Genomic DNA, 22,498 nt, shown 5'->3' with positions numbered 1-22,498 from the left:
GTCAGATCTGGCAGGATGTAGAAAGTGGTTTTGTTATAGGTATGGCAGTGTTGGTTCAGCATTGGAAGATCCACCCCCAAAGTCACCATTCTAACAGAGGAAAGGAAAAAGCCATATGATCCTGTCACTAGTTGGAGAAAAAGTACTGGAGTAATTCTATAGCTGTTCATGGTAAAAGCTATCAGGAGACCAGAAGTAGAACAGAACCTTCTCAACAGATTAAAGACATGTACTCCATACTTCCAGTGAGAACACCTTATATGAATGGAAAAGATAGAATGCTTTCCTCCTAAGGTGGGAAACAAGGGCAGATATGCCTACTTTTCATCTGTGCATTAAACTTTGAAACATAGGGTCAAACCAAAATGGTCTGGGACTAAAAATACACAAATAGCATAGGATTGGCAAGGTCAAAGCAAAATCTTTATATGTAGATGAAATGATCATCTACAGAGAAAATACTAGGAAATCTCGAGGAGCCCCTAGAACTTGTATTTGAATTTAGTAGGATTAGAAAACACAAGGTATATATAAAAGTTCAGATCTATGTATACTTGCTATAAATGAAGAATTGGATATTGAAATTTAAAAGTTGTGTAGGAGTAGAAAGGACCTGGAAAAGAAAAAGGAAAAATAATAACAGTGTTGGAAGACATTTATTACCTAATTTTAAGACTTCTTCTAAAGCTACAGTAATCAAGGCAATGTTGGCCTAAGGAAAGACATATAGATCATTGGAATAAAACAGAGAATCTAGAAATAGAACCACACATATATGGTTCACTGATTTTTTTTTGTCCACTGATTTTTGAAAGATTATTTAACATTAGCATTTTATAGAGCATAACTCACTCAAGAGCAGAGTAAAAGATAATGTTTTCAACAAATGGTACTAGAACACATGGTATCTGTATGTAAAAATTAACCTCAACCATTTATTTCCATACATAAAAATAACTTCAAAGGATCTATGAACCTAAACATGAAAGGCTAAATCTATAAAACTTTAAGAAGAAATTATAAGGGAAAATGTTCATGAATTTAGGCTAGGCAAGAATTTCCTAGGATACAAGAAACATGATGTGTAAAAGAAAAAAACTGATAAATGAGATTCCATCAAAGTTTAGAATTTTAGGAGACACTGTTAAGAAAATAAAAAGTAGGCCCAGAGGATGAGGCTTCTGGGCTGCCATAGTACCACTTCCACTGCAGAGGAGGAGGCTTCCAGGCTGCCTTACCAGCACTCCCAGCACAGAGGAGGTGAGCCACACAGGTGCCAGGAACACCCCCCCAGCACTGAAATGAGAAGACAGGTAAGCAAGTCTCAAAACCAGACTTTCAGATCACCTACAGCAACCCCAAAGGGAAATGAGATGGATCAATCTGATACTAAACCACCTGGACACCCTGAACTGGCAACAAAAGAGGATCTGGAAAAAATGAAATCAGAAATAATTTCTCAGATAACAGCAGAGATTGTGCTCATAGTGCATGACATGATTAATAAATCTAGACAGGAGCTGAGGAACATGATGGAATCTCAACATAGGAAACAAATGGAATCCATAAAACAGATGCAAACAGATTTCCAGGAGATTAAAAACTCCACTGAAAGTCTACACAGCAGAATGAGCCAATGTGCGGACAGAACTTCAGATATAGCAGATAAGATTGCAATTAGTGACCTGGAAAAGAAAAAATATTGCCTTAAAATAGTAAGGGAACATAAGAAATCAATCCAGCAGCTGCCAGATGATGCAAAGAAGAATAACATAAGACTGATTGGAGTCAATGAAGAAACAGGAGAGAGTGCAGATGACATAAAAAAACTGGTCACAGAAGTGATGGTAGAAAAGTTCCTAAGCAGGGGAAAAGAACTTGACAAACAGATAAGTGAGGCATATAGGACTCCAAATAGCCTGGATAAAAAAAAATCTCTACATAGGCATATAATTGTTAAGATTCCAGAAACCCAACAGAAGAACAAAATTCTACAAGCAGACCAGCTGATGGCTTGGCCAAATGGAGCTGGGTGGGGGGGAGTGGGGCCGAGGGGTTGCAGGCTGACCGGGACCTACTTGCTCCAGCTTGCTCCACCAGCTTGCCACCAGGACAGGGTGAGGAGTACCCCCCGCCCCCCGGGCAGGCCCACTAGCTGACAGCTTGGCTGCGCGGGTGCCTCCAAGAACACTCCCCCACATCCCAACCTCTGGCCTTTTGGCTGTGCAGCTACTTGGTTACACACTGCAGAAGCGCAGGGGGACATAAAAGCCACTGTCCTGAGCACCAAAAGTGAACAACAGAGAGAGCGCCTATCTCAGGCTCCCTGATGAAAACAAGCCCACTGGAAAAGTGAAGGGAATCTCTGCAATAAAGGCACACCAGACCACCGTGATTGGTAAGTTGGAGGGATCATTAGCTCCCATTGGAAACTGGACTTTCATCAGGGGAAAAGCAGCTGAAACCTGCAGTAGAAACTTGCAGAGTGCATCCCTGCAGGAGGACAGGGAGCTCAACTTGGGACTTGCAACCAGAAATCTGCCTGAATCTCACAGGTCCGGGACTAGCTTACTGAGACTCATTGACATATAATTGCACACTGCTGCCCACGTTGTCTATTGTGACAGCAGAGACACACCCTGAAGGAGGCCCTTTATTTTTTAAAGGTGATAGATTAATAACTACCACAAATTGTCATTCTCTAAGAAATATTTGATGCTAGGGTGTTGCTGATTGTATGACTTGGGCTAAGGTATTGTGATTGATCTAAACAGTTTTCCTTCCTGGTATAATAAAAATGAGATAGCCTCAGAGTCATTGGAGACTCAAAACATAAAGACCAGCTATATCTGGAAGACACCTCTGAGAAGCAATCATTCCATAAGGGTTTTAAATAGATCAGCAAAGATACTTACAATAAACAACTTCAAAATATCAACCCAGGAACTAAACCAAGGACAGTAACAAAAATAAAAATGAGAAGGCATTTAAGCAAGTCACAAATCCAGACTTCCACCCCACAAAAGGCAATTTTGGGGGGAGATGAGGTGCAAAAGTCTGATAATCAACCACCTGGACACCCTGAACTGATAGCACAGGAAGTAACAAAACAGATGAATGAGGCTCTAGAAAAATTCAAAGCAGAAATAAGCTCCCAGATAACTACAGAGATGGTGAGCAGAGTGAAAGACATGATTAGAGGCTCTAGCACAGAAACTGATAAAAAAAAATAGATGAGCTCAGAAACATGCTGGAAGTCAGGAATACCCAGCATAAGAAAGAAATGGAATCCATGAAACAGATTCAAACAGATATTCAGGAGATTAAAAACTCCATTGAAAGCATGCAGAGCAGATTAAGAGAATCTGGAGATAGAATATCAGGTATAGAAGACAGGATTGTGGTGAAGGACCATGAAAACAGAGATTTCTTAGAAATAGTAAGGGACCATGAGAAATCAATCCAGCAGTTGCTAGATGATGCAAAGAAGAATAATATAAGACTGATAGGAGTCCACGGAAAAATAGGAGAAAGTACAATTGACATAAAAAAATCTGTTCACAGAAGTAATAGTAGAAAACTTCCCAGACAGAGGTGGAGAATTGGACATACAGATAAGTGAGGCATATAGAACTCCACCCATCCATGATAAAAAAAAGTCTACACCTAGACGTATAATAGTCAAGATACCAGAAACCCAACAGAAGAACAAACTCCTATTGGCAGTTAGAGAAAAGAAACAAATCACCTATGAAGGAAAGCCCATCAGAATCATGGCAGACTTCTCAACACAAACTCTCCAATCAAGAAGAGCCTGGAGTGAAGTATTTCAAGCCCTAAAAGAAAATAACTTCCAACCTAGACTGTTGTATCCTGCAAAACTATCTTTCAAAATCGATGGGGAAATTTGATACGTCCATGACAAAGAACACCTGAGAAATTTCATGAACACCACACCAGCACTCCAAACAATTCTAAGCAATACCTAGAAAAAGGCAATGAAGGTCACAACTCCATGAGGCTCAATAGAGGGAAGCCACCAGACAAGGTAAGAAACTAAAGGGAAAGGGGGAAAAAGAAATAAGAGCCAACAACAGTAAATCATCATGACAAGGATGAGTCAATATCTATCAATTATAAGTATCAATGTTAATGGCCTCAATTCACCAATCAAGAGAAGTAGACTGACAGAATGGATTAAGAAGCAAAATCCAGCAATATGCTGTATACAAGAAACACACCTAACTCAAAAAGAAATTCATAGATTGAAAGTAAAAGGATGGAAAATGGCTTGCCATGCCACAGGCACCCAGAAAAAAGCAGGGGTAGCAATCTTATTTGTAGACAAAGTAGATTTCAAACCAAAACTATTTAAGAGAGACAAAGATCGTCATTACATCCTTGTGAAGGGAACAATCCAAGAAGAAGAGATGACAATCCTAAACATATATGCACCAAATACAAATCCCCAGAACTATACAAAACAAATATTAATGGACATGAAAAACCAAATAAGCACTAATACAGTTGTAGTGGGGAACCTCAATACCCCACTATCACAAATAGACAGATCATCTAGACAAAAAATTAACAACGAAATTCTAGAACTGAACCAAGCTATTGAACAAATGGACTTCATAGATATATACAGAGTGTTCCACCCCACGAAATCAGAATACACATTCTTTTCAGCTGCACACAGGTCATTCTCCAAAATAGACCACATACTATCTCACAGGACATGTCTAAGTCAATGTAAAAGAATTGAAATTACCCCCTATATATTATCAGACCATAGTGCAATAAAATTGGAGGTCAATAACATGAGAAACTACAAAACTCCAGCAAACACCTGGAAATTGAATAACACCCTCCTGAACAACCAATGGGTCACAGAGGAAATTAAAGAAGAAAGTAGACCATTTCTACAAGTAAATGATAATGCCAGTACAACATACAGGAATCTGTGGGACACAATGAAATCACTTCTATGTTGAAAATTCATAGCAGTGAATGCCCATATAAGAAAAACAGAGAGAACTCAGATAAATAACCTAATGCAGAACCTCAAACTCCTAGAAAAAGAAGAGAATGACAACCCCAAAGCTCACACAAGAGAGGAAATTATAAAGATCAGAGCAGAAATCAATGCAATGGAGACTAAGAGAATGATACAAAAAGTCAATGAATCAAAGAGTTGTTTTTTTGAAAGAATAAATAAAATCAATAAACCTATAGCCAAACTTATCAAAAAAAGGAAAGAAAAGGCTCAAACCCATGCAATTAAGAACGAAAAAGGGGTAGTCACAACAGAACCAGCAGAAATCCAGAGGATCATCAATACCTAATTCGAGAACCTGTATTCTAATAAAATGGAAAACACAGAAGAAATGGACAGATTTCTAGATACATATGAATTGCTAATGTTAAATGAAGAAGGTATAGAAATTCTAAACACCCAAATTACAGTGAGTGAAATTGAAAATGCAATAAAAGATTTAAATTTACCAACAAAGAAAAGCCCAGGTCCTGATGGATTCACTGCTGAATTCTACAAGATATTTAAAGAAGGACTATTGCCATTACTCATTAAATTCATCAAGGAATTTGAAAGGTATATAAGGCTTCCAAACTCATTGCTGGAAGCAAGTGTGACTTTGATTTCAAAACTAGGGAAAGACCCAATCCAAAAAGAGAACTACAGGCCAATCTCCCTAATGAACATAGATGCAAAAATTCTCAACAAGATACTGGCAAACAGAATACAGAGGGTCACCAAGAAGATCATACACCCTGACCAAGTTGGATTTATCCCAGGGATGCAAGGATCGTTCAACATTCGTAAATCAATAAATGTAATGCACTATATTAACAGAGTCAAGGACAAAATCCATATGATCATCTCAATAGATGCAGAAAAGGAATTTGACAAAATCCAACACCCATTTGTGATAAAAAAACCCTACAGAAAATTGGAATAGAAGGTCTTTATCTCAACTTGATTAAGGCTATCTATGAAAAACCAACAGCCAACATCATACTAAATGGTAAAAAATTGAACACTTTCACTTGAAAATCAGGAACAAGATAAGGATGCCCACTATCACCACTCTTGTTCAATATAGTTCTGGAAACATTAGCCACAGCAATTAAAAAAGAGAAAGAAATAAAAGGAATAAAGATAGGAAAGGAAGAAGATAAACTCTCATTATTTGCTGATGATATGATACTTTACATAGAAGACCCAAAAACCTCTACCAAAAGACTTCTAGACTTAATTGACAGATTCAGTAGGGTAGCTGGATATAAGGTCCACACTCAAAAAATAATAGCCTTCTTATACACAAATAGCAGACTCATTGAGAGAGAAATTAGGGAAACAATTCCTTTTACAATAGCATCCAAACAAATGAAGTATCTAGGAATCAGTCTAACAAAGGAAGCAAAAGACCTCTACACTGAAAACTACAGCACCCTTAAAAACGAGATCTAGGAGAATATAAGAAAATGGAAAGACATCCCTTGTTCCTGGGTAGGAAGAATCAATATAGTGAAAATGGCCATACTTCCATGACTACTATATAGATTTAATGCAATGTCAATTGAAATTCCAACAATATACTTCACAGAGCTGGAGAAAACAATCCAAAAATTCATTTGGAACAAGAAGAGACCTAGAATAGCAAAAGCAATTCTAAGCAACAGAGACATAGCTGGGGGTATGACAATACTCAACTTGAAGCTGTACTACAAAGCTACTGTGATAAAAACAGCATGGTACTGGCAAAGAAACAGGTGCGAGGATCAGTGGAATAGATTAGAAGATGCAGAAACAACTTCAGACATACTCAGCCACCTCATCTTTGACAAAGGAGCCAACCACCATCATTGGAGGAAATAGAGCCTATTTAATAAATGGTGTTGGAAAAACTGGATTTCAACCTGCCAAAGATTAAAACTAGACCCATATCTTTCACCATGCACTAAACTAAGATCGAAGTGGATTAAAGATCTAAATATTAAGACAGAAACACTAAATTTGCTGGAAGACAAGTTAGGTAGAACTCTTGAAGATATTGGCATAGGAAAAGACTTTATGAACAAAACCTCAGTAGCACAGGAACTAGCAGAAAGAATCAACAACTGGGACTACATCTTATTAAAAAGCTTCTGCACTGCAGGAGAAACCACCAACAGAGCTAAGAGACAACCTACAATATGGGAAAAAATTTTTAGCAGCTGTAACTCAGACAAACAGTTACTATCTAGAATATATAAAGAACTGAAAAAATTCAGACCCCCCAAATTCAAAGACCCAACTCAAAAATGGGCATCTGAAATGAACAGACATTTCTCAGACAAAGAAGTAAAAGCAGCAAATTAATATATGAAAAAATGTTCAATATCACTGGTCATTCAACAGATGCAGATGAAAACAACACTGAGATTCCACCTCACTCCACAAAGAATGGCTGCTATCAAGAAATCAACCAATAACAAATGCTGGCGGGGTTGTGGAGAGAAAGGAACCCTTCTCCATTGTTGGTGGGAGTGCAGACTGGTGCGACCACTATGGAAATCAGTGTGGAGATATCTCAAAGAAATAGGGGTGGAGGTACCATTTGACCCAGCTATCCCTCTGCTGGGCATTTTCCCAAAACAATTAAAAGAATCATACCACAGAGATATATGTGTACCCATGTTTATTGTGGCATACTTTGTAATAGCTAAAGCTTGGAAACAGCCCAAGTGCCCATCGACAGGAAACTGGATAAAGAAGATTTTTTTTTTTATAAAATGGAGTACTACTTAGCCATAAAGAATGAGAAACTAGAGTCATTTATATGCATATTGAGGCCATACTCTTAAGTGAAATAAATAGGACACACATATGTAAATACCGAATAGTTTCTCTGGTGTGAGAATCTGAGAGTGTAAATAAGGACTAAAAGGACTAATAACTAATAACTGATACTTTGAAATAGGAAAAGGTCCAAAGGGATAGAGGTGGTGGGCGGAGATGGGGAAAGGAAAGCATGGAAAGGAAAAATTATGAGAAAAGTAAAAAAAAAATGGAAACAAAGTATGTAAATAGGGAAGGGTGGAGGGGTGAGGGGCGCACATGTAACAGGGAAAAAATAACAACCAAGATACATCATGTACAGGTACAAGCACCTGATGATAAATGTAAATGTATTGTATACCTAAAATGTCCCAATAAAATAATTTAAGCAAAAAAAAATTCTACAAACAGTGAGAGAAAAGAAACAAATCACATACAAAGGAAAGCACATCAGAATCACAGTAGACTTCTCAATGCAAACCTTCAAGGGAAGAAGAGCTTGGAGTGATATATTTCAAGCCCTAAAGGAAAACAACCTCCAACCCAGACTGATGTACCCTGCAAAACTATCTTTCAAAATTGTTGGAGAAATAAGATACTTTCATGACAAAGAGCACCTTAGGAAATTCATAAATACCAAACCAGCACTCCAAAAAATTTTAGACAATACCCTAGGAAAAGACAAGGAGGATTACAACCCCAGGAAGCCCAGCAGAATGAATCCAGTGGGCATGACAAGAAATTAAATGCAAAGGGGGAGAATCCAACAAGAAGAAAAAGTCATGACAATGATAAGTCAATATGTATCAGCTATAAGGATCAATGATAATGGTCTCAATTCAACAATCAAAAGAAATAGACTGGCAAAATGGGTCAAGAATCAAGATCCAACAATATGCTGCATATAAGAAACACACTTAATTGAAAAAGAAATTCATAGACTGAAAGTTATAGGGTGGAAAACAATACTCCATGCAACAGGAACCCCCCAAAAAAGCAGGGGTAGCTATCCTCTTTGCAGATCAAGTGGAGTTCAAACCAACACTGATTAAGAGCAACAAAGAAGAACACTACATCCTAAGAAAGGGAACAATCCAAGAGAAAGAGATGACAATCATAAATATGTATGCACCAAATGCTAGTGTGCCCAACTATATGAAAAAAATACTTATGTATGTGAAAAGTCATATATGCACTTCTACAATAGTAGTGGGAGACCTCAGTACCCCACTGTCACAAATAGATAGATCAACTAGACAAAAAAATAAGTAATGAAATACTAGAATGCAATCGAACTCTTGAACAAATAAATTTAACAGATATTTAGAGTGTTCCACCCCACAAAATCAGAATACACATTCTTCTCAGCTGCACATGGGTCATTCTCCAAAACAGACCACGTACTCACTCATAGAACATATTTAAGTAAGTGCAAAGGAATTAAAGTTATCCCCTGTATATTATCAGACCATAGTGTGATGAAATTGCACATCAATAGCAAAAGAAACTGCAAAAATTTCATAAACACATGGAAATTGAACAACACACTTCTGAATAACCAATGGGTCACAGAGGAAATTACAGAAATCAGACAGTTCCTTCAATTAAATGGCAATGACAATACAACATATCAGAATCTATGGGAGACAGTGAAAGCAGTCTTACAAGGGAAATTCATAGCAGTGAATACTAATATTAGGAAAACAGAGCAAGTCTAATTAAGCAACCTGATGCTGAACCTTAAGCTTCTGGAAAAGGAAGAGCAGGAGAAACCCAAAGCTCATGCAAGGGAGGACATTATAAAGATCAGAGCAGAAATTAATTCAATGGAGACTAAGAGAAGGATACAAAAAGTCAGTGAAGCCAAGAGTTGGTTCTTAGAAAGAATCAACAAAATTGACAAACCTTTAGCCAACCTTGTCAGAAAAAGGAAAGAAAAGGCCCAAATCCATGCAATTAGGAATGAAAAAGGTGAAATTACAACAGACCCAGCAGAAATCCAGAGGATCATCAATACCTACTTCCAGAACATATACGCCAATAAGGGGGAAAACACAGAAGAAATGGACAGATTCCTAGATATGTATGAATTACCAAAGTTGAATGAAGAAGACCTAAAAATTCTAAACAACCCAATATCAATCAATGAAACTGAAAATGTAATTAAAAACTTATCAACTAAGAAAAGCCCAGGTCCTGATGGCTTCACTGCTGAATTCTACAAGACATTTAGAGAGGAACTACTGTCACTACTGTTTTAAACTCTTCAATGAAATTGAAAGGGAAGCAATACTCCCAAATTCATTCCTGGAAGCAAGCATCACCTTGATCCCCAAAGCAGAGAAAGACACAACCAAAAAAGAGAACTATAGGCCAATCTCACTAATGAACATAGATGCAAAACTCCTCAATAAGATACTGGCAAATAGAATGCAGAAGATCATCAAGAAGATCATACAACCTGAACAAGTGGGATTCATCCCAGGGGTACAGGGATGGTTCAACAAATGCAAATCAATCAATGCAATACACTATATCAATAGAGCCAAAACAAAAACCCCATGATCATCTCAATAGATGCAGAAAAAGCATTTGACAAAAATCCAACACACATTTATGATAAAAACCCTACAAATTTGGAAAAGATGGTCTCTATCTCAATCTGATAAAAGCCATCTATGAAGAACCAACTGCCAATGTCATACTAAAATGGTCAAAACTGGAAATCCTTCACATTAAAAGCAGGAACAAGACAAAGATGTCCCCTATGACCACACCTGTTCAATATAGTTTCGGAACCATTAACCACAGCAATTAGACAAGAGAAAGAAATAAAAGGAATAAAGATAGGAAATGAAGAAGTCAAATTGTCATTATTTGCAGATGACATGATACTCTATATAGAAGACCCCAAGAACTCTACCAAAAGTCTTCTAGACTTAATAGCCAAATTCAGTAAAGTAGCTGTATACAAGGTCAGCACACAAAACTCAATAGCTTTCCTCTACATGAACAACAGACTCACTGAAAGAGAAATAGGGAAAACAATTCCTTTCACAATACCATTCAAAAAATTGAAATACTGAGAAACCAACCTAAAAAAAGAAATCAAAGACTTCTTCTCTGAAAACTATAGCACTCTGAAAAGGGAGATTGAAGATGATATCAGAAAATGGAAAGACATTCCTTGGTCCTGGGTAGAAAGGATCAACATAGTGACAATGGTCATATGTCTAAAATTGCTATATATATTCAATGCAATCCCAGTTGAAATCCCAGCTGCATACTTCATGGACCTTGAGAAAACAATCCAAAAATTCATTTTGAACAAGAAGAGACCCAGAATAGTAAAAGCAATTCTAGGTAACAGAGACATGGCAGGGGGTATCATAACCCTCAACTTGAAACTATACTACAAAACTACTGTGATAAAAACAGCATGGTGCTGGGAAAAAACAGATCTGAGGACCAGTGGAACAGATTAGAAGATGCAGAAACAACTCCAGACACACTCAGCCACCTCATCTTAGAGAAAGGAGCCAAACACCCTCACTGAAGGAAAGATAGCCTCTTTGATAAATGGTGCTGGAAAAATTGGGTTTCAGCTTGCCAAAGATTAAAACTAGACCTATCTCTCACCATGCAATGAACTAAAATCGAAATGGATTAAAGATCTAAATATTAAAATAGAATCACTGAACTGGCTGGAACAGAGGTTAGGTACTACTCTTGAAGAAATTGGTGTAGGAACACTTTTATGAACATAATTTCAGTTGCCTGTTAACTAGCACAAACAATCAACAAGTGGGATCTCTTCTTATTAAGAAGCTTCTGCACAGCAAGAGAAACAACCAACAGTGTGAAGAGACAACCCACAATGTGGGGAAAAAAAACTTCACATGCTCTTCCTCAGACAAAGGTCTACTATCTCGAATGTATAAAGAATTTAAAAAAATGAAACCTCCCAAATTTACAGACCCAATCAGAAAATCGCATCTGAAATGAACAGACATTTCTCAGAAAAAGAAGTAGAAATAGCAAATAAACATATGAAAAACTGTTCAACATCACTTGTCATTAGAGAGGTGCAAATGAAAACAACGCTGAGATTCTGCCTCACTCCAGAAAGAATGGCTGCTATAATGAAATCAACCAATAACAAATGCTGGCAGGCTGTGGGGGAAAGAGGAACCCTGCTCCACTGCTGGTGGGAGTGTAGACTGGTGCAAGCACTGTGGAACTCAGTATGGAGATACCTCAGAGAACTAGGACTGGAAGTCCCATTTGACCCAGCTATTCTTTTACTGGGTATCTTCCCCAATGAATTAAAAGAATCATACCACAGTGATATATGTGTACCCATGATCATAGCAGCACAATTTGTAATAGCTAAAACTTGGAAGCAGTGCAATTGCCCATCAACTGGAGACTGGAGAAAGAACATGTTTTAAAAAAATAAAATGGAGTACTACTTAGCCATGAAAAATGACAAATTAGAGACATTTATTGGTAAATGGATGCATATTGAGGCAATACTCTTAAGTGAAATAAATAGGACACACATGTGTAAATACCAAACAGTCTTTCTAGTGTGAGAACCTGAAAGTGTAAAGAAGGACTTAAAGGTATAATAGATAATATGAAATAGGAAGAAAAGGGGCAAAGGGAAAGGGGAATTGGGAGGGGTAGGGGAATGGAAAGAAGGGAATGGAATTAATATTAGAAAATGAAAAAATGGAAACAAAATCTTTGTAAATAGGGAGGGATGGAGGGGTTGAAGGGAGGGCAGGGGAAGGGGGAAAAATAAGAACCAAGAGAGTATGTAAAGGTGCAAATTTCCAATGATGAATGTCAGTATATTGTATACCTAAAATGTACCAATAAAATAAAAAAATAAGGAAAGTAGTCCTTAACCAGAACATAGTGATAATACATATAACCTATGTCCAGAATATATAAAGAACTGTTACAGCTCATTAATAGACAACCCAATTAAAAAGTAGACACAAGAAGATGATAAATAGCCAGTACAGCTGAAGAAAAGGTGTGCAATACTAGAATCAGAAAAATACTAATAAGTATAATAACAAGATCATATTATACACTCATTAGGGAGATTATTTAAAGGTTTTAAAAGAACAAATGTCAGCTTAGGTGTGAACCAGTTAGAACTTTCTAATACTGCTAATGTGTATGTAAAATGATAAAATTATTTTGGAAAACAATATAGAAATGTCTTACATTACTGTTAAGAACCAACAGTTATGTTCTTAAGTTTTTACTTCAGAGAAATGAAAACACATGTTCACAATAGATTTGTACATACATACAGGTCGACTGTCCCTCATCTGAAATTCTTGGGACCAGAAGTGTTTCAGATTTTGGTTTGAAATCCACTTGATATGCAAAGAGGATGGGTGCTCCTGCTTTTTTCGGGTTTCTGTTGCATAGAGTATTGTTTTTCACCCTTTAACTTTCAGACTATGAATTTCTTTTTCAATTAAGTGTGTTTCTTGCATGCAGCATATTGTTGGATCTTGCTTCTTGACCCATTCTGCCAGTCTATTTCTTTTGATTGTTGAATTGAGACCATTTACATTGATAGTTATAACTGATACATATTGACTTATCATTGTCATGACTTTTCTTTTTGTTGGCTTCTTCCCCTCTGCATTTAATTTCTTGTCATGCCTGATGGATTCATTCTGCTGGGCTTCCTGGGGCTGTGACCCTCATTGTCTTTTCCTAGGATATTGTCTAATAGTTTTTGGAGTGCTGGTTTGGTATTTATGAATTTCCTAAGGTGCTCTTTGACATGAAAGTATCTTATTTCTCCAACAATTTTGAAAGATAGTTTTGCAGGGTACATCCTCCAGGTTGGAGGCTGTTTTCCTTTAGGGCTTGAAATATATTGCTCCAAGCTCTTGTTGCCTTGAAGGTTTGCACTGAGAAGTCTACTGTGAGTCTGATGTGCTTTCCTTTGTATGTGATTTGTTTCTTTTCTCTCACTGCTTGTAGAATTTTGTTCTTCTGTCAGGTTTCTGGAATCTTAACTATTATATGCCTACGTGTAGATTTTTTTTGATCATGGCTAGTTGGTGTCCTATATGCCTCACTTTTCTGTATGTCAAGTTGTTTTCCCCTCCTTGGGAAGTTTTCTACCATCACTTCTGTGAAGAGTTTTGTTATGTCACCTGCACTCTCTCCTGTTTCTTCATTGACTCCAATCAGTCTTATGTTATTCTTCTTTGCATCATTTAGCAGGTGCTGGATTCATTTCTCATTGTACCTTACTATTTTAAGCCAATTTTTCTTTCCCTGGTCACTAATTGCAATCTTATCTTCAATATCTGAAATTCTGTCCTTGCATTGGCTCATTCTGCTGTGTAGACTTTCAGTGGAGTTTTTAATCTCCTGCGGAAATCTGTTTGCATCTGTTTTATGGATTCCATTTGTTTACTATGTTGGGATTCCATCATGTTCCTTAGTTCCTCTATTTTTTATCTGTATCCTCTCTAGATTTATTAATCATGTCTTGCACTATGGGCACAGTCTCTGCTGTTATCTGAGAAATTATTTCTGATTTCATTTTTTCCAGATCCTCTTTTGTTGCTAGTTCAGGGAATCCAGGTGATTGAGTATCAGATTGTTCCATCTCGTTGCCCTTTGGGGTTGCCTTAGGTGATCTGGAAGTCTGGTCTTGAGGCTTGTTTACCTGTCTTCTCATTTCAACAGATGTAGCCCCCTGTGCCTTTATTGAGGCAACTTTTTGCTCACCCAGTGGTCTTCAATCCTCAGCAAGCCTCCACATAGTTTCCTTTTCTCTGCTGCTCACCAGTACACTAATTCTGGGTTCAGAAAGGTGGCATTCTGGATCCCTGAGCTAACCTGTTGTCTGGGTGGGCTTATGGCTGGGGCCTCTGCACACTTGGGATGATATCTAGGTGTGGCATTGGCTAGGGCCCCTATGTAGCTGTTGTCTGGGAGAGTCTTTGGCTGGAGGCTGTGTTCCTCAGTTCCTGTTGTGTGAGCAAGCTTTTGGCTAGGTTCTGGCGCATTTACTGATGGTATTGGGGCAAACCTCTGGCTGTTGCTTGTGTGCTTGTGCAGCTGTTTTCTAGGTAGTCCCTTGGCATGGGCCAGTGTCCCCCAGCCTCTGGGGTCAGGGAGGAGCCCTGGCTGGGACGTGCTTGCAGCCTCGCTGCTCTGCTGCACACTGCTGCTCCCCCAACTAAGGTGGTCTGGTGTGCCTTTATTGTAGAGATTTTCTTCACTTTTCCGGTGGGCCTTAATTTTCATCAAGGGGCCTCAGAGAGGCCCTCTTTCTGTTGTTCACTTCTACTCTATCTTCTCAAGCTCAGAATAACGTCCTTTATGACCCCTGCAACTCTGCAGTGTGGATCCAGGTAATGGCTCGGCACAGCTCAGGGGGGGTTGTTGTGTGTGTGCTGGCACCCAAGTGGCTCACCTCCTTGGTGCTCTGGGGCAGTGGTATGACATATTTTATCTTATTATTACTAGTGTCAAATGTCTCTCAGTACTGATTTACTAAATTTGTCTATTCCACAAAATAAATAGTATTATAAAGAATATTAATCCATATTCAATGTAATGAAAAGTTCAGATGCTTGAAATACATCCAACAGGAAACTTTCTCATTTTTGCCTTCCAACTCTTTTTAATAAGCAGCGCTTCCAGTATTACAGACAACTTGATCTCCTTTAAAATGTGCTGTCCACTGCTTTTCTGTCTCAGTAGCTATAAATAGTTGCTTACAGATATGCTTATCTAAATTCTTGCCAGTCGGGACCAACCAATTTGCTCTGTCAGTGTCATCTTTCCAGTCAGCGAAAGTTCTTCCAGACCGCAGGTCCATGGACACCTAGAACCATCACTTGTGTTTTGTCTTTGATATACACAGCCCCTTTGGCCCCCTCTGGCCTCCATGCAGCAATTGCCCTTGTTTCTCACAATCTTTTCTGACAGGAGTTTCTGAATAAGTACATTTAAACCTTCTTCCCTTGCATTTCTTCATACTTCCAATGTGACTGTAACAATATTTTGATCTGGCGAGGCTGCGTTGCCAGCACATGTTGAACATTTTTCTGCAAACATATCTCAGAGACTAATACATTAGACAGATCAACTGTTGATCTTCAGGGTTCTAAAACTTTTCCTAGCCTGTTTATTGATCTCATGGCTGTTTTTAATTTGCCTAAATCCTCTTCTGGAACCCAGTCTGTTTTACTGATGGGAAGGATGTTTGCCAAAGCAACTTGTCTAACAGCATCACTGATGAGGTCATCAAATTTTCTCCTGTTAAATATTTTAATCCATGTTTTGAATACACAATAGCTATCATACCATCAAGATAATCATTACTCCCTAATTGAGCATCGCCCCCAAACATAAAAAACATACCAGGACCTGATAACCGAGTGATCTCTAACGGTATATAATCTTATTTCCTTTCCACATCAAATCCTGTCTGCCTTGCAGGCCATTATTTTTCACTCAATAGCAGAGACAGTAGTTTCCTAGTTCCAGCCACGCTTCATAGAGCTTACCATTGTACCGTACCCATTTCCCTGAGTTCCTCTAACACAACAGCTACTCCTTTCCCAAATTTATCTGTCAAAATACAGTTCTGTAAGTGTTTTCTTCCCAGCACAGAAATATCCCATAATGACTGTGACCAGGATGTTGGTGCCAAGGCTGTACTTTTCCCCCTCCTCTCTTTGCTTCCTCCCATAGGAACCACTTCAGCACATGCTTCTCTTCCTCATCCACAGTTCCAATGGCCCATAACATCTGGGCCTCCAGCACACTCCTCCTTCATCTCAAGACCTGGGACCAATATTTTCTTTTCTTCTTAAAATTTGTATGATATGTAGAGATGGTACTCTTCATATGGGCAATTGATACTTACTCTCTTTTTTCCTTGACAATTCTTGTTATAGGTTTATCAATTTAAAAACTATTTTCAAAGAACCTATTTTTTCTTTATTTTTTTCTATTGCATTTTTCCTATTTACCATTTTTTGCTACTATTTTTATTAGTTCTTTCCTTCTAGATTTGTTCATCTTGGTTTTATGTTTTTTATCTAGATTCTTTCTTGTACTGTGGTTTAACTTTTTTTATTTTTGAGACAAGGTCTCTCTATGTAGTTCAGGCTGGCCTTGAACTCCTTTGTGTAGCTTAGGCTAGCCTTGAACTTTCTGCCTCAGCCTCCTGAGTTCTACGATTATAGGTGTGCACCATCAAGCCCGGCTCTGTGGTTTAACATTTTAATTCTGACTCTAAAATGTATGTTCACAGTAGCATTACAGTATTCATAATAGTTAAAAAGAGGAAAAAGTTCATTGCCCATGAACTGATGAAGAGATGAACAAAATGTAGCATATACATAAACTGGAATGTTGTTAAGTTCAATTGTATTAAGACATTAATTGTACATATTAATGAGGTTCAGTGTGATATTTCCATATATCCTCCAGCAAGTATTGATCAAATCCAACCACTCTGTTTTTAGGTTCTTGAAGTATATTGTAGTTCAGGCAGGCCTTGAACTCTCTATGTAGCTCAGGCTGGCCTCGAACTTGTGATCCTCCAGCCTTAGCCTCACAAGTGCTGCAATTACAAGCATGTAGCACCATGCCTGGCTCTCACAGTGCCATTTTCTTAAACTATTTTCCCTAATAAATGTACCTCATGCCTTTTTAAAATTTATGTACACATTCTTTTTTTGGTTCAAAAATAATGAATCTCAAATGGAAAGAGAAATCTTCCTCCTATCTCTTGGCTTTTATTTCTATTTCTGATTCTTGTGTAAATCTACTTGTGATTCTAATTTTCACTGAACCAATAATTTCTTTATTAGCAGATCATGACAGGAAATCTGGCTTTAACGGTCTGACCATCTGCTGATACTTTAGGTCCAGTTGAAGATGATGGTAATATATCATTTGTTCAGTGTCTGGTTTGCCATTGTTTTTTATTTTGTCTGCATTACCTTGAGGTTAAATCACTCAAGAAAATGCTTTGTTATCCCTGAAAAGGAGAACAACATTTCAATGTATAAATAATATATATGTATATATAATATTTAAAAATTTTTGTGTTGATTTTTGATCCATATTTGCTATTATAAAATTGTTCCTATAAGCTCTCTGATTTCTGAATATTTGTAAATGGGAAAAACCCCTTTATTTCTCATTGTATGAGTGAGATGTTTTCCTACCTAAAAGGTGATTAATGAATTACATTATAAAGTCTCTTGAAGTAAGGAGATTCTGTTTTGATTAATTTATAGATGATATTCCAAAATTCTTTCTTTTATAATATCTTAACTTTTTTATTATTTTATTTTAATTCTTAAATTTGTTTTGTTTTGCTTTTTGAGATGTAGTCCCAAGTGGCCTTGAACTCACTATGTAGCCCAGGGTGGCCTTGAACTCTCAATGATTCTCCTGCCTCAGCCTCCCAGGTGCTGGGATTATAGGCATGTAGCACCACACCCAGCTGTATTAGTTTAATATGCAAGAATTGTCAAAGAAGAGAGAAACTGAACTTTTAATACTTTAAGTGTGGTGCACAATACTTTAATACTTAATACTTTTATACTTTAAGTGTGGTAGAATTTTTCAATCCCATGTGAAGTTCTGTGTGACCACCATCATGGCCTGGAAACCTCACAAGGATCCCTCATGCTACTCTTTCATAACTGTACCACCTTCTCAAACTTCTTTCTCCATCATTCCAAGCCTCTGACAACCACTATTCTGTTCACTGTCTCAATTGTTGTCATTCTGTCTGTGATATAGATGGAATCATACAGTGCATTACCTTTTTAAAAATTTACTTATTTTTATTCTTAAGTTCTTTTATTGGTACATTTTAGGTATACAATATGTTTACATTTATCATTGGGTGTTTGTACCTGTACATGATATATCTTTTTTTTGCACTTTATTAAATTCTTTTATTGGTACATTGTAGGTATGAAACACAATTACATTTCTCATTGGGAATTGTACCTTTACATAATGCATCTTGGTTCTTATTTTTTCCCCATTCCTAGCCCTCCCTTCACCCCCTCCACCCTTCCCTATTTACAAAGACTTTATTTCCATTTTTTCCATTTCTCATTATTTTTCCTTTCCCTTCTTTCCTTTCCCCTGCCCCTACCAATACCCCTACCCCTTCGGACCTTTTCTTCCTATTTTTCATTATCAATTTTTCACTCTAATCATTGGTACATTTTAGGTATACAATATAATGACATTCTTCATTGGAAATTTGCACCTTTACATAGTGGAACAGATTAGAAGATGCAGAAACAACGCCAGACACACTCAGCCATCTCATCTTCGATAAAGGAGCCAACACCCTCACTGGAGGAAAGATAGCCTCTTTAATAAATGGTGCTGGAAAAATTGGGCTTCAACTTGCCAAAGACTAAAACTAGACCTATATCTCTCACCATGCACTGAACTAAAATCAAAACGGATTAAAGATCTAAATATTAAAATAGAAACTCTGAACCAGTTGGAACAGAGGTCAGGCAGAACCCTTGAAGACACTGGTGTAGGAAAAGATTTTATGAACAAAACCTCAGTGGCCCATGAACTAGCACAAACAATCAACAAGTGGGATCTCTTCCTATTAAAAAGCTTCTGCACAGCAAGAGAAACCACCAGCAGTGTGAAGAGACAACCCACAATGTGGGAAAAAATCTTCACCTGCTCTTCCTCAGACAAAGGTCTACTCTCTCGAATCTATAAAGAACTTAAAAAGATCAGACCTCCCAAATTTAAAGACCCAATCCAAAAATGGGCATCTGAAATGAACAGACATTTCTCAGACAAAGAAGTAGAAATAGCAAATAAATACATGAAAAAATGTTCAACATCACTGGTCATTCTTGAGATGCAAATGGAAACAACGCTGAGATTTCACTTCACTCCAGAAAGAATGGCTGCTATCATGAAATCAACCAAGAACAAATGCTGGCGGGGCTGTGGGGAAAGAGGAACCCTGCTCCACTGCTGGTGGGAGTGTAGACTGGTGCAACCACTGTGGAAATCAGTATGGAGATACCTCAAAGAACTAGGACTGGAAGTCCCATTTGACCCCGCTATTCCACTGCTGGGGATCTTCCCCAAAGAATTAAAAGAATCATACCACAGTGATATATGTGCGCCCATGTTCACAGCAGCGCAGTTTGTGATAGCTAAAACTTGGAAACAGCCCAAATGCCCATCAACTGGAGACTGGATCAAGAAAATGTCGTTCTTTTATAAAATGGAGTACTACTCAGCCATAAAAAATGAGAAATTAGAGACATTTATAGCTAAGTGGATGCACATGGAGGTGATACTCTTAAGTGAAATAAATAGGACACACATGTGTAAATACCAAATCGTTTCTCTGGTGTGAGAAACTGAAAGTGTAAAGAAGAACTAAAATGTATAATAGGTCATGTGAAATAGGAAGAAAAGGGGCAAAGGGGAAGAAAGTGGGAGGGCTAGAGGAAAGGATAGAAGGGAATGGGATTAATATGAGCAAATGGAAAAATAGGAACAAAATCTTTGTAAATAGGGAGGAATGGAGGGTTTGAAGGGAGGGCTGGGCAAGGGTGAAAAATAAGAACCAAGAGAGACTACATGATATATTTTGATTCTTATTTCTTCCCCATTACCTGTGCGCCCTTCACCCCCTCCACCCTTCCCTACTTACAAAGACATCATTTCCATTTTTTTCTTTTCTCATAATTTTTCTTTTCCCTTCTTGAATACATTACCTTTAGAGATTGCCTTTTGTTCACCTAGCATGATGCCTTTGAAGTCTATCTAAATTGTACTGATACTTCATTCCTTTGTATGGCAGAATAGTACTTTTTATGTGGTATTTTTTGCCTTTCTGTGTGTTATAGTATGTATGTATGCATTTATTTATTTATTATGAGACAGTGTCTCACTGTGTAGTTCAGGCTGGCATTGAACTCACTATGTAGCCCAGGCTGGCCTCAAACTTATAGCAATCCTCCTGCCTCAGTCTCCGTAGTCCTGGGATTATAGGCGTATACCACAATGCCTAGCTCTATGTGTTATTATATATAGATATATAGATATAAAACGTCCCCCAAGAGCTGGGCATGTGGCACATACCTGTAATACCAGCACTCAGGAGGCTGAGACAGGAGGATCACTGCAAATTCGATGCCAGCTTGGGCTACATAGTGAGTTCAAGGCCAGCCTGGAATACATAGCAAGAGCCTGTCTCAAAAAACAATAAATAAATGAAATGTCCTCCTAAAGTCTCACATGTTTGGGGGGTGACTGGGTCATGGGGGAGCTATCTATACTCATTAGTAGATTAATCCATTGATGTATTCAGTGCGGCTGAATGTGCTGTTAAGCGGTAGGGTCTGGTTGGAAATGGGTCACTGAGGTCATGACTTGGAAGGGTGTATTCTTGTCCCCAGCTCTTCCCTTCTCTCTCTGCTTCCCAGCTGCCATGCAGCCCACAGTTTCCTCCACCACGCCATTTATACCTTGGAGCCAGCTGACTATGGACTGAAACCATGAGCCAAAATAAACCTCTCCTCCTGTAAGTGGTGGGTGGCAGGTATTTTGTCCCACTGGGTTACTTGAACATTTCTTAAGAATTTCATTTTCATCTATTGAGGTTTTGTTTAGTGCATCTCTTTGTATACATTTCTTTTTTTTGGTTATGGGGATAGAAACCAGGACCTTGGGCTTGTGAGGCAGGTGGTGGCACCACTGAGCTAAATCCCCGGCCCCACATTTTTTTTTTTTTTTGGACTGGGAATCGAACTGAGGGTCTTGTGCATGCCAGGCAGGTGCTGTGCTGCTGAGCTACATCCCTGACCCTATGTAGATATTTTTAATGGTTGCTCTAGGTATTATATTATACATACAGTATTTATCACAGTCTAATTTTTTTATGTCTTCTATTTATAGTGTCTTAAATATTTCATCTACATGCATTTAAAACCACATCAGACAGTGCTATCATTTTTTTTTTTTTTTGGTACCGGGGATCGAACCCAGGTCCTCAGCTTGTGAGGCAGGTGGTGGAACCACTGAGCTAAATCCCCAGCCCGACAGCGCTATCATTTTTGTTTCAACCATGAAACATAATTTAGAAATTTCAAGAGTAAAAATAAAATATATTGTATCTACCTATGATTTTTTTCCCCACTGCTTTATTTTTCTGATGTTCCCAGATTCCTTTTTTTAATCTTTTTATTTAGGTTTAGAGAACTTCCTTTAGTGGGTAGATCTGATGATAATATGTTCTTTGGTTTTACTTCTGAAAATGTCTTGATCCCCCCCCCCCGCCTTTTTTGGTACCGGGGATCGAACTTGGGACCTTGAGCTTGTGAGACAGGTGGTGGAACTACTGAGCTAAATCCCCGCCCCCCCTTGTTTTCCCCTTTTATTCCTAGAGGATATTTTCAATGGATGTAGGACTCTGGCTTGACAATTCTTTTATTTCAGTACTTGAACATTCTGTCTTTTCCCTGTTATTTACAGTGGAATATAATGCAAATGCCCTTTTTTCATAAGCCTTGGATTTGTCTTCTCATGGAAATCTCAATTAATTAAACACTTATTTCCACATGCCTA

The 22,498-nt window shown here is 38.0% G+C and overlaps 1 pseudogene; it reads right to left on the bottom strand.

The window, feature by feature from the left end:
* Positions 1-15,521: 15,521 nt before the first annotated feature.
* LOC101706803 (putative COBW domain-containing protein 7 pseudogene) lies at positions 15,522-20,677 on the bottom strand (annotated as a pseudogene).
* Between the last annotated feature and the right edge of the window lie 1,821 nt (positions 20,678-22,498).

This window comes from Heterocephalus glaber, unplaced genomic scaffold (assembly GCF_053883595.1).
Source record: "Heterocephalus glaber isolate CG9 unplaced genomic scaffold, H.glaber_assembly_v1.0 deba00001729, whole genome shotgun sequence".
NCBI classification, from domain to species: Eukaryota; Metazoa; Chordata; class Mammalia; order Rodentia; family Bathyergidae; genus Heterocephalus; species Heterocephalus glaber.
Note: the sequence above shows the minus strand (reverse complement) of the source record. Positions and strands in the feature narration are given on the sequence as shown.